Source organism: Styela clava, chromosome 8 (genome assembly GCF_964204865.1).
Source record: "Styela clava chromosome 8, kaStyClav1.hap1.2, whole genome shotgun sequence".
Taxonomy (NCBI): Eukaryota; Metazoa; Chordata; class Ascidiacea; order Stolidobranchia; family Styelidae; genus Styela; species Styela clava.
This window is the reverse complement of record NC_135257.1, coordinates 49,927-59,937: the sequence shown is the minus strand read 5'-3', so window position 1 is coordinate 59,937 and position 10,011 is coordinate 49,927. Positions and strand designations below refer to the sequence as shown.

The 10,011-nt window shown below is 36.4% G+C and overlaps 1 protein-coding gene across 1 annotated transcript in view; it reads right to left on the bottom strand.

Moving 5' to 3' along the window:
* Window positions 1-6,780, bottom strand: part of LOC120346232 (FERM and PDZ domain-containing protein 2-like) — a 136,603-nt gene extending 129,823 nt beyond the window's left edge. The window contains exon 1 of the mRNA XM_078114908.1: window positions 6,635-6,780. The gene's annotated coding sequence lies outside the window, so the exon portion shown is untranslated. The remainder of the gene's footprint in view (window positions 1-6,634) is intronic.
* Window positions 6,781-10,011: the final 3,231 nt, after the last annotated feature.

The window sequence follows — 10,011 nt, the reverse complement described above, 5'->3', positions numbered from 1 at the left end:
CGCGTATCGCTCGGCAAAATACGGCCGGAGTAAAATAATCTGCTCAGGGACGATTCACTGAATGGACCTTTCCCCGACCTTTGACCGCGAAAAATTCTTCCTGTTTTTTAAAAGTGACGATAAAGAATTTTAGCCTAGTCTATCACATATTATTTTACACTTTTTGATTACTGTATTTAAACTGAAACTCATAGGAAGACAAAGTAATCATTGACTTATATTAAATTTCCGAAAAACAACTAAAAACTAACAAATATATTTAAAAAAACGCGAAAATGAGGGTGTGTCTGAGCGGATGCGGAAGGGGGCATTGTTACGTTTATTTTTGCATCTTGCTGATTGCTGATTGGGCAATGCCACAAAGTAAACAAGGAAGGGTATGCCTGGGGAAACATCCAAACGGCGGTTTTGACGATGAATTAATTTTATTTATAATCTACGCTCGAGGAGTAAATTATATTTTTTAGACAACAGAATTTATCGTGAGCCTACTTTAGACCAGGGTTGTCAAACTCGCGGCCCGCGGGCCACATGCGGCCCCAGAGAACTTACAATGCGGCCCTCGGACGCCTAACAATAATTGTAATATTTTGTAAGTTTTTTTTTTTATCTAAATGTAATACATTTTTCGAACCTTTCAAAGTGAAATTGTTTATTGACACAGAAAACGACAATTTATTGAAAGTAGTTCTGAAAAATTAAAATAAAAATGTTTTTCAATTTGACCCAATTATGAATACACCTCAAGCTAGCAATAAAATACTTGAATAAAACACTTCAGGACTTCAGGGATTAAATGAAACGCAAAGTACATGAAGAAAATGGCATTTTTAAAGAAAAATGGGAGCTGCAATATTTCTGCATTTCTCAAAATACTAATGGAGCACATTGTTCGATTTGTCACATTTCCTCAGTACAATAAAGAATACAATATAAGTAGACATTATCAAAATATGCTCAGCAATCAATATGACAAATTTAGAGATCAACTTCGAAAATAAACTTTTCATGTGTTTGTATATTATTACAGTATAATTATACAACTACCTAGTTACTAAAAATCAATATCAATCATAACTAGAGCGGTCCTATGCCACGTAATGGTAGGAAATGTCGTGAAATATCTGGTCCGAAAAGTCAGTCATTTGTTTGTTTACGGATTTATACATGGGATGATAAACGTAATATTTTTGCATTACTGAAATTAATTGAACATTCTCAACAATCCAGATTAACCGACGATCATGTGACTTCGTTAATTAGAGTTGGGACTGTAAAATCATTTCAGCCTGATATTAGTAAGCTGGTTGCACAAAAGAGATACAAAATGTCAAGACATATGTAATGAAAAAACATTGAGTTTATTCTGTAGTATTTTTGTAAATTTTAGGTCTATATATTTAGATTCCGGTAAGTCATTTTTAGTGCATGTATTATTCTTCCCTTTACAAAACTTTGTTTAAAAATGTTTTGGATAGTTGTACATAAAAATTCATGATTTTTCGTAATTACGGTAAATTGCAATAATATAATTAATATGTAAACGTCATTTGAAATTTAGGAAGATAACAAAACTTTATTCAACTGTTTAATTGCATCACAATATATGTCACAAACTACACCCATCTAAAAATATGCTTCAAGTATACATTATCAAAATATATATATCAAAAACTGATTGCGGCCCTTTGCACAATTCCCAAAATGCAATGCGGCCCTCGGAAACCCACGAGTTTGACACCCCTGCTTTAGACTAAATTTTATTATATCCTGAAAATTCCATTGACCAGCTACTCGTTTAACGAGCCTACAATTTAATTATAATTAGACAAATGGAAACACGAAGAAAAGTTGATGCTGAGGCCTGAGGGCAGGGGTTCAATAGCGCAGTAAATATTCGAATATATCAGTATATTGCAATGCAATAGGGAAATAAAATTCATATTCTATTCGAGAGGTTCAATCACTGCTTAATTTTTGTAAAAATGTTAAAGAATATCTTTATCAAAATTTCACAAACCATGCGAAAATACTCACTTCGATGTTTGGAAGTACATATTTGTGCGCAAATTTATTTCCGAAAATGAACATTACAAAGAACAAGCAAAGAACTAGGTGATGAATTAGTGACGCCCATTTAGAAAAAGTACCAATCTTGGTGTCGTAAAGCTATCAAGCGTGATGCAGCAACAAGACAGTGTCACATTAAATGTCATTGTAATAATTTTTTAATAAGACGACTGAGTTGAATTCACGAATTGTCGCAGTTTTTGCGCACTGTTCCGTTTTTAACTTTAAAAAATAAAAGCGACCCGCAAAAGACTAGCAACTCTGAATTTTGTCCCGCGAGTGACATAAAATTTGCTGCCCCTGGGCCGTAGCCGATAGTCGGTCACGACTTCTTCCACATCCGAGTCCATGAATCCAAAAACAAATGGCTGATTAATTCTATGAACTGGAGATCGTGGTAGACTGAGGAATCGGGGATGAATTTTACCGAAGTATTTTGGTACAGGTCAAAAGGCTGTCTTGGCTGTAGGAATGAATTAGATGTACGATAATCATCATTATAAATTTGGGAAAATTAACTTTGTTTTCATTATTTTGTGGAAATGGGGTGAATTTAGGGAGTGAAATGCTATAATGCAAGTACCGTACACGGCGGTTTTTATGGAGGTAGAACCCTGAATTCTTTCATTTCTGACCTATTATATGGTGAAAAGGGGGTTTTCAACCGTGCTACTATTGCTATCAAAACAACGAAATCGCCTTTTCATCAGTAAACGGGTTAATTTTAGATATAATAAATAACTTGTTGAAGAACACCAAGCTCATCCATCTAATTAAAAAACACTATAAACTATGATTTGCCTTCCTTTTTGGTCTGTAATATATTCGTTTCAGACTTTACATTTTTTGTAGTGCAGGGGGGGCGATGAAGTTGTATAAACGGCTGAGGGACAACTCAACTACACGGACAACTCACCAGAGACAACTCGACTACCTACTGACCTAGAGGCCTGGTGAGTTGTCAGTCTTTTGGCATTTTCTACGGTGGTGTTTTAGGTCTATAGCAGGGGTCACCAAACTTTTTTGAACGCGGGCCGGGTATGACTCAAACTGTGTTGAAACGGGCCGGACAAATATTTTTGTCAAAAAGAATGAAATTGGACCAGTGCGCAAGGGATTACAGTACTGTTAGCGCAAAATGCACATTCGACGTTCATTTTAGCACGAAGACGTAAACAGTTTCGGCGAGTGCATCTTTCGCAGAAAACGTTGCCTCCCGGTAGAAAATTTTAGCCCATTTTGTCACAGCTATTTCTTAGACTAATTTTTCATTACTACTATTAAAACTACAACTCCTAAAGAGGCAAATGATGATTGACTTATTTGATTCATACGGTACTTAAATTTCCCAAACACAACCAGAAACTAACAAATAGCATTCAGAATCGCAAAAAATGAAGTATTTTTTACAACCACGACTGAAAATCTGTCAGGGTGACCAAAGTGTCTGAGCGGATGCGAAAAGGCCCATTATTACGTCATTTTTTCTGCATCTTGCTGATTGGCCAATGTTACGAAATAAACAAGGAAGACGATGCTCGAGAAAATTTTTCTTGGAAAAATATTTGGCCACTTTTGTGTGTTATTGCGGGCCGGATAAAATGACGACGCGGGCCGGATCCGGCCCGCGGGCCGTAGTTTGGTGACCCCTGGTCTATAGAAACGCGTTTTTGATATTTTTAGTCCTCAAATGTTGAGAAAAATACATAAATATGCTCTAGAAAGCATTTTTATTTGTATAAGTGGCTTATTTCGATCATGTTGTATGAATACAAATACAGTCTACAGACGAAATTGGAGTAGCGGTACCGGTAACGTTACCGGTAGCGAAGTTAGACTGTTGACTTATAGGACTGTGTTCGTTTAATTTTTTGAACTTTATTGGTATTAAAAGTTTTGAATGAGCACCTTTAAATATATTAAAACCTTTATACTTCACAGTAACACTTAAATATTTATGAATGTGAGCTCAGTAGTCTATGGTTGCAGTAGTCTAAACTCGCCTACGGCAGTCGCCCGACAGGCCGTCAACTCACCAGTCGAGCAAACGCTCTGCGATGTGACGTCATTTATGCTCGAGGTGAAGACAACTCAACTAGCATATTTATGTATTTTTCTCAACATTTGAGCACTAAAAATATCAAAAACGCATTTATAGACCTAAAACACCACCGTAGAAAATGCCAAAAGACGGACAACTCACCAGGCCTCTAGGGGCTGACGGCTAACTCGCCATGGACCACTCGCCATGCGACGGCGGTTAACGGGTTAGCCTGCCACTGTGCGGTAGGGTTAGTTCGGATACCTATAATTTTCACTATCCGGATAACGGATATATCCGGGTATTCCGTATTTTAAATATACGGTTAACCGGATAGTTATTGCTGATTTTAGAGAACCGATTTCGCAGGATTTTCGCGGTGAATTGAACGAATACCACCACACAGTTCTGTTGTAAATACTCACATATGTATTATTTTTCTTGAATATGAATTATTTTGCATTTTAATATTGCATGTGTCAATAAATAATAATTTAAGCTCAGTAGTCGTACCGATGTACAGCGGAATAATAAAATGAAACATTTTTTAAAAATTATTGTGTCCTAATTTTTTTTCCCCCAACTGCTAAGTTATTTTCCCTATTCAAATAATATGTAAAGATTTATATTATTTCTACTTTATTGTAAAGTTTTTTAAAAGTTTCTTTTTGTGTCTAGAGCCTCTTTTCTTTAAATTTTGACTCGTACTAAATTTTAGTGTCGCAGACTCACAATGATCATTTCTGATCATCCGCACCTTCCTATCAATTGCAATGAAATTTAATATTGTCATGTATAGTATTTTGTTTTCTATAATATTTGGTGATTTCTTGCACGACGAAATAAACTTTGTTAATATATACCACAAGAGCATACATATAAATGAAATCATGAACACAAAAAATCGTGCATTTCGAACATTTTATTTCGGTGAGAGAAGTATCCAAAAAATAGAATATAGGGGGAACAAATTCCGTGAAGTGTATAGGAAAATATAAGTCATTTGAACAAAAATTTTAATAACAAAGCAAATTGATGATTATGAAAAAACCGAAGTGGTCAGAAATTTCTTCTAATTTGAAAACTTCACTTATTTAACATATCACTGTAAATATTCTCACGTTTGTACTAATTAGGCCACAACTTTAAATCTATTTCCATTCGAATACCTTTTAAACTAAATTAACAGAGCCAAAACAATGCTGCGCCAGTTTTTGAACAACTTTACTTACCACCCTAAATTAGTAAACGAAAAACATGACACGATACGGAGTCTGTCACATTAAACTTTTCTGAAATATTATAGACTATTTTGCAAACAAATTTGTTTGTGAAAGTTCCATGAAAAACATAAATGTAATAACAGCCTTTCCTCCTCATTTTGAAATTTTCGAAAACGTCACTAATAAAGGCGGTCGAATTTTACAGGCCAATTGTGTTATCATCGCCGATCGTTTTCTTCCGCATCGCGTTATTATTTGGGGAATTAACATCGGCATTATGCCAGTTTTAATTTGAAAAGAAGTTACATCCCGTGAAAAGTTACCCTTGTTGTAAATACCATTATTACGAAATTTTGGCAATTCAACAGCGCCTAAAATAGAGTCTTGTTTTATCTATCACTGGCTCATAAATCAAGAGTCGTGGTATTTTCGTTAGCATTCAATTCCTTATGGTCAGTCAAAAATGTGTGTTTCAGATCTACTCTCTTAACGATAGATAGATACGACGATAGATAACATATAAGTGAATATAAGTGAATATTTTATGCTCTGAGACATGTCATTGGCCACTCAACAAAAAATATAAAAATCACTAATGCGCATATGCATTATTTATACTGCTCTATTATCCGGTTAACCGTTACAATAATATCCGGTTATCAGATAGCAAAATACCTCTTGGTTAATCGGTTATCCGGTTAACCGCTATCCGGATAATCCAACCCTACTGTGCGGAGGCTCTCCTTGTAATGGGAGATTATGTTTATATGTTTATAGGCTATGTCGGAAGGCGTACCGGTACCGTACGGTACCCGACGCGCAAAGGATGTCTCAACTTATCATTTTCATCTAAGCATGCTAAATATATCATCATATTAATTGATTGTATGAGTATCAACAACAAAGCTAAATATATATATAAGTTGTTAGTATTAACCACCAACCGCCGTCGCATGGCGAGTTAGCCCTCACTGCCTAATGGCGAGTTAGCCTCCACCCCCTCTAGGTACCGGTAGTCGAGTTGTCCGTGTAGTCGAGTTGTCCGCCCACTGTATAAACTACTGTAGGGGGGCGATGGTCAAAAAAGTTTGGGAACCACTGCTCCAGCCCACAATTACATGGTGATCAGAGGGTTAATCATACATATAGACTATTTACAGCGATTACGGGATTGTAAGCAAGGTTACCCTAATGAATTTAGTTACGCGACTAATAACATGTTCTTTTACATCAAAACCAATCCCTACAATCAAATGTGCCGACCGCTGAACAGAAATGTCGGTTGGCATAACCAGAATTGGGGTCTCATGTACTTTCTTACCTGAATAACTTCTAGTGGGCGTGGCGTAAAATTTTTTGGATATATGATTCCTGACCCCTACCTGATGACGTCATCCAAAAATTACGTCACTGCGACGTCACAATAACGAAATACAGCTTGCCAAAGTATAGCCGTAATGGCGCCTACGAGTATGTCATCTACTCAATACGTTAGCGACCTCTCTCTTATCGGGGTCGTTGTACAGAGCTCAAAATAAACAAGAATCACAAGCGACTAAATTGTCGCCAAGGAACGTTCACGATATCCCATTCTGACCAATTTCTGTCCAGCAATAGCTCATGTATCGTGCTACAATCTAAAATAGAGCGTTATACGATACAACTCTAACCAAGGCTTTAGACAAGCCGAAAATACATGTTATTTTACGCCATGGTTGAAGTTGGGTACCACACACATAAAGACTTATTATTTTATGTCAGCAATAGCTCATGTATTGTGCTACGATCTATTAATAGGGTGATATACGATACCGCTCTGAGCTAGGCTTTAGACAAACAGAAAGAACATTTATTTCACGCAATGATTGAGTTTACGTGCCGCAGACATAAAGACTTGTTATTTAATATCCAGAGACTGATCATGTATTGGGCCACATTTTATTAATAGGACGTGGAACGCTTTCACTCTATGCAAGGCTTTAGACAAGCAGAAACCGACATATTAATTTGCCTTAGCGCAATCGATGTAGTTTCTTACCTCGATAACTTATACTTATCTTAGCGTAACAATTTTTGCATATATCATTCCTGACCATCACCTGACTTCGTCATCCAAAAATTACGTCAATGCGATGTCACAATAACGAAATCGAGCTGGCCCAATAATAGCGACCATAATGCAATCGTGATAAATACGCCTGTGTGTCCGGTATGGGTGTAGTTTCGTACCTCAATAACTTCTAGTTAACTTAGCGTAACAATTTTTGCATATAATATTCATGACCTTCACCTGACTTCGTCATCCAAAAATTACGTCACGGCAACGTCACAATAACGAAATAGAGCTTGCTCAATAATAGCGACGATTACTATTAATGCCACCTATGGATGTAGTTTCTTACCTCAATAACTTATACTTATTTTAGCGTAACAATTATTGCATATATTATTCCTGACCCTCGCCTGACTTCATGTTCCAAAAATTACGTCAATGCGACTTCACAATAACGAAATAGAGCTTGCCTAATAGTAGCGACCATAATGCAATCGTGATAAATACGTCTGTGTGTCCGCTATGGATGTAGTTTCTTACCTCAATAACTTCTATTTAACTTAGCGTAACAATTTTTGCATATAATATTCATGACCTTCACCTGATTTCGTCATCCAAAAATTACGTCACTGCAACGTCACAATAACGAAATAGAGCTTGCTCAATAATAGCGACGATTACTGTTAATGCCACCTATGGATGTAGTTTCTTACCTCAATAACTTATACTTATCTTAGCGTAACAATTATTGCATATAATATTCCTGACCCTCACCTGACTTCATGTTCCAAAAATTACGTCAATGCGACTTCACAATAACGAAATAGTGCTTGCCTAATAATAGCGACCATAATGCAATCGTGATAAATACGCCTGTGTGTCCGCTATGGATGTAGTTTCTTACCTCAATAACTTCTATTTAACTTAGCGAAACAATTTTTGCATATATCATTCCTGACCCTCACCTGACTTTGTCATCCAAAAATTACGTCACTGCAACGTCACAATAACGAAATAACGCTTGCCCAATATTAGCGACGATTACTAGCAACGCCACCTATGGATGTAGTTTTTTACCTCAATAACTTATACTTATCTTAGCGTAACAATTTTTGCATATATCATTCCTGACCTTGCCATGACTTCGTCATCTAAAAATTACGTCTATGCGAATTCACAATAACGAAATAGAGCTTGCCTAATAATAGCGACCATAATGCAATCGTGATAAATACGTCTGTGTGTCCGCTATGGATGTAGTTTCTTACCTCAATAACTTCTAGTTATCTTAGCGTAACAATTTTTGCATATAATATTCATGACCTTCACCTGACTTCATGTTCCAAAAATTACGTCAATGCGACTTCACAATAACGAAATAGTGCTTGCCTAATAATAGCGACCATAATGCAATCGTGATAAATACGCCTGTGTGTCCGCTATGGATGTAGTTTCTTACCTCAATAACTTCTATTTAACTTAGCGAAACAATTTTTGCATATATCATTCCTGACCCTCACCTGACTTTGTCATCCAAAAATTACGTCACTGCAACGTCACAATAACGAAATAACGCTTGCCCAATATTAGCGACGATTACTAGCAATGCCACCTATGGATGTAGTTTTTTACCTCAATAACTTATACTTATCTTAGCGTAACAATTTTTGCATATATCATTCCTGACCTTGCCCTGACTTCGTCATCTAAAAATTACGTCTATGCGAATTCACAATAACGAAATAGAGCTTGCCTAATAATAGCGACCATAATGCAATCGTGATAAATACGTCTGTGTGTCCGCTATGGATGTAGTTTCTTACCTCAATAACTTCTAGTTATCTTAGCGTAACAATTATTGCATATAATATTCCTGACCCTCACCTGACTTCATGTTCCAAAAATTACGTCAATGCGAATTCACAATAACGAAATAGAGCTTGCCTAATAATAGCGACCATAATGCAATCGTGATAAATACGTCTGTGGTCCGCTATGGATGTAGTTTCTTACCTCAATAACTTCTAGTTATCTTAGCGTAACAATTTTTGCATATAATATTCATGACCTTCACCTGACTTCGTCATCCAAAAATTACGTCACGGCAACGTCACAATAACGAAATAGAGCTTGCTCAATAATAGCGACGATTACTATTAATGCCACCTATGGATGTAGTTTCTTACCTCAATAACTTATACTTATTTTAGCGTAACAATTATTGCATATATTATTCCTGACCCTCGCCTGACTTCATGTTCCAAAAATTACGTCAATGCGACTTCACAATAACGAAATAGAGCTTGCCTAATAATAGCGACCATAATGCAATCGTGATAAATACGTCTGTGTGTCCGCTATGGATGTAGTTTCTTACCTCAATAACTTCTAGTTAACTTAGCGTAACAATTTTTGCATATAATATTCATGACCTTCACCTGACTTCGTCATCCAAAAATTACGTCACTGCAACGTCACAATCACGAAATAACGCTTGCCCAATAATAACGACGATCACTAGTAATGACACCTATGGATGTAGTTTCGTACCTCAATAACTTCTAGTTAACTTAGCGTAACAGTTTTCGCATATAATAATCCTGACCCTCACCTGATTTCGTCAT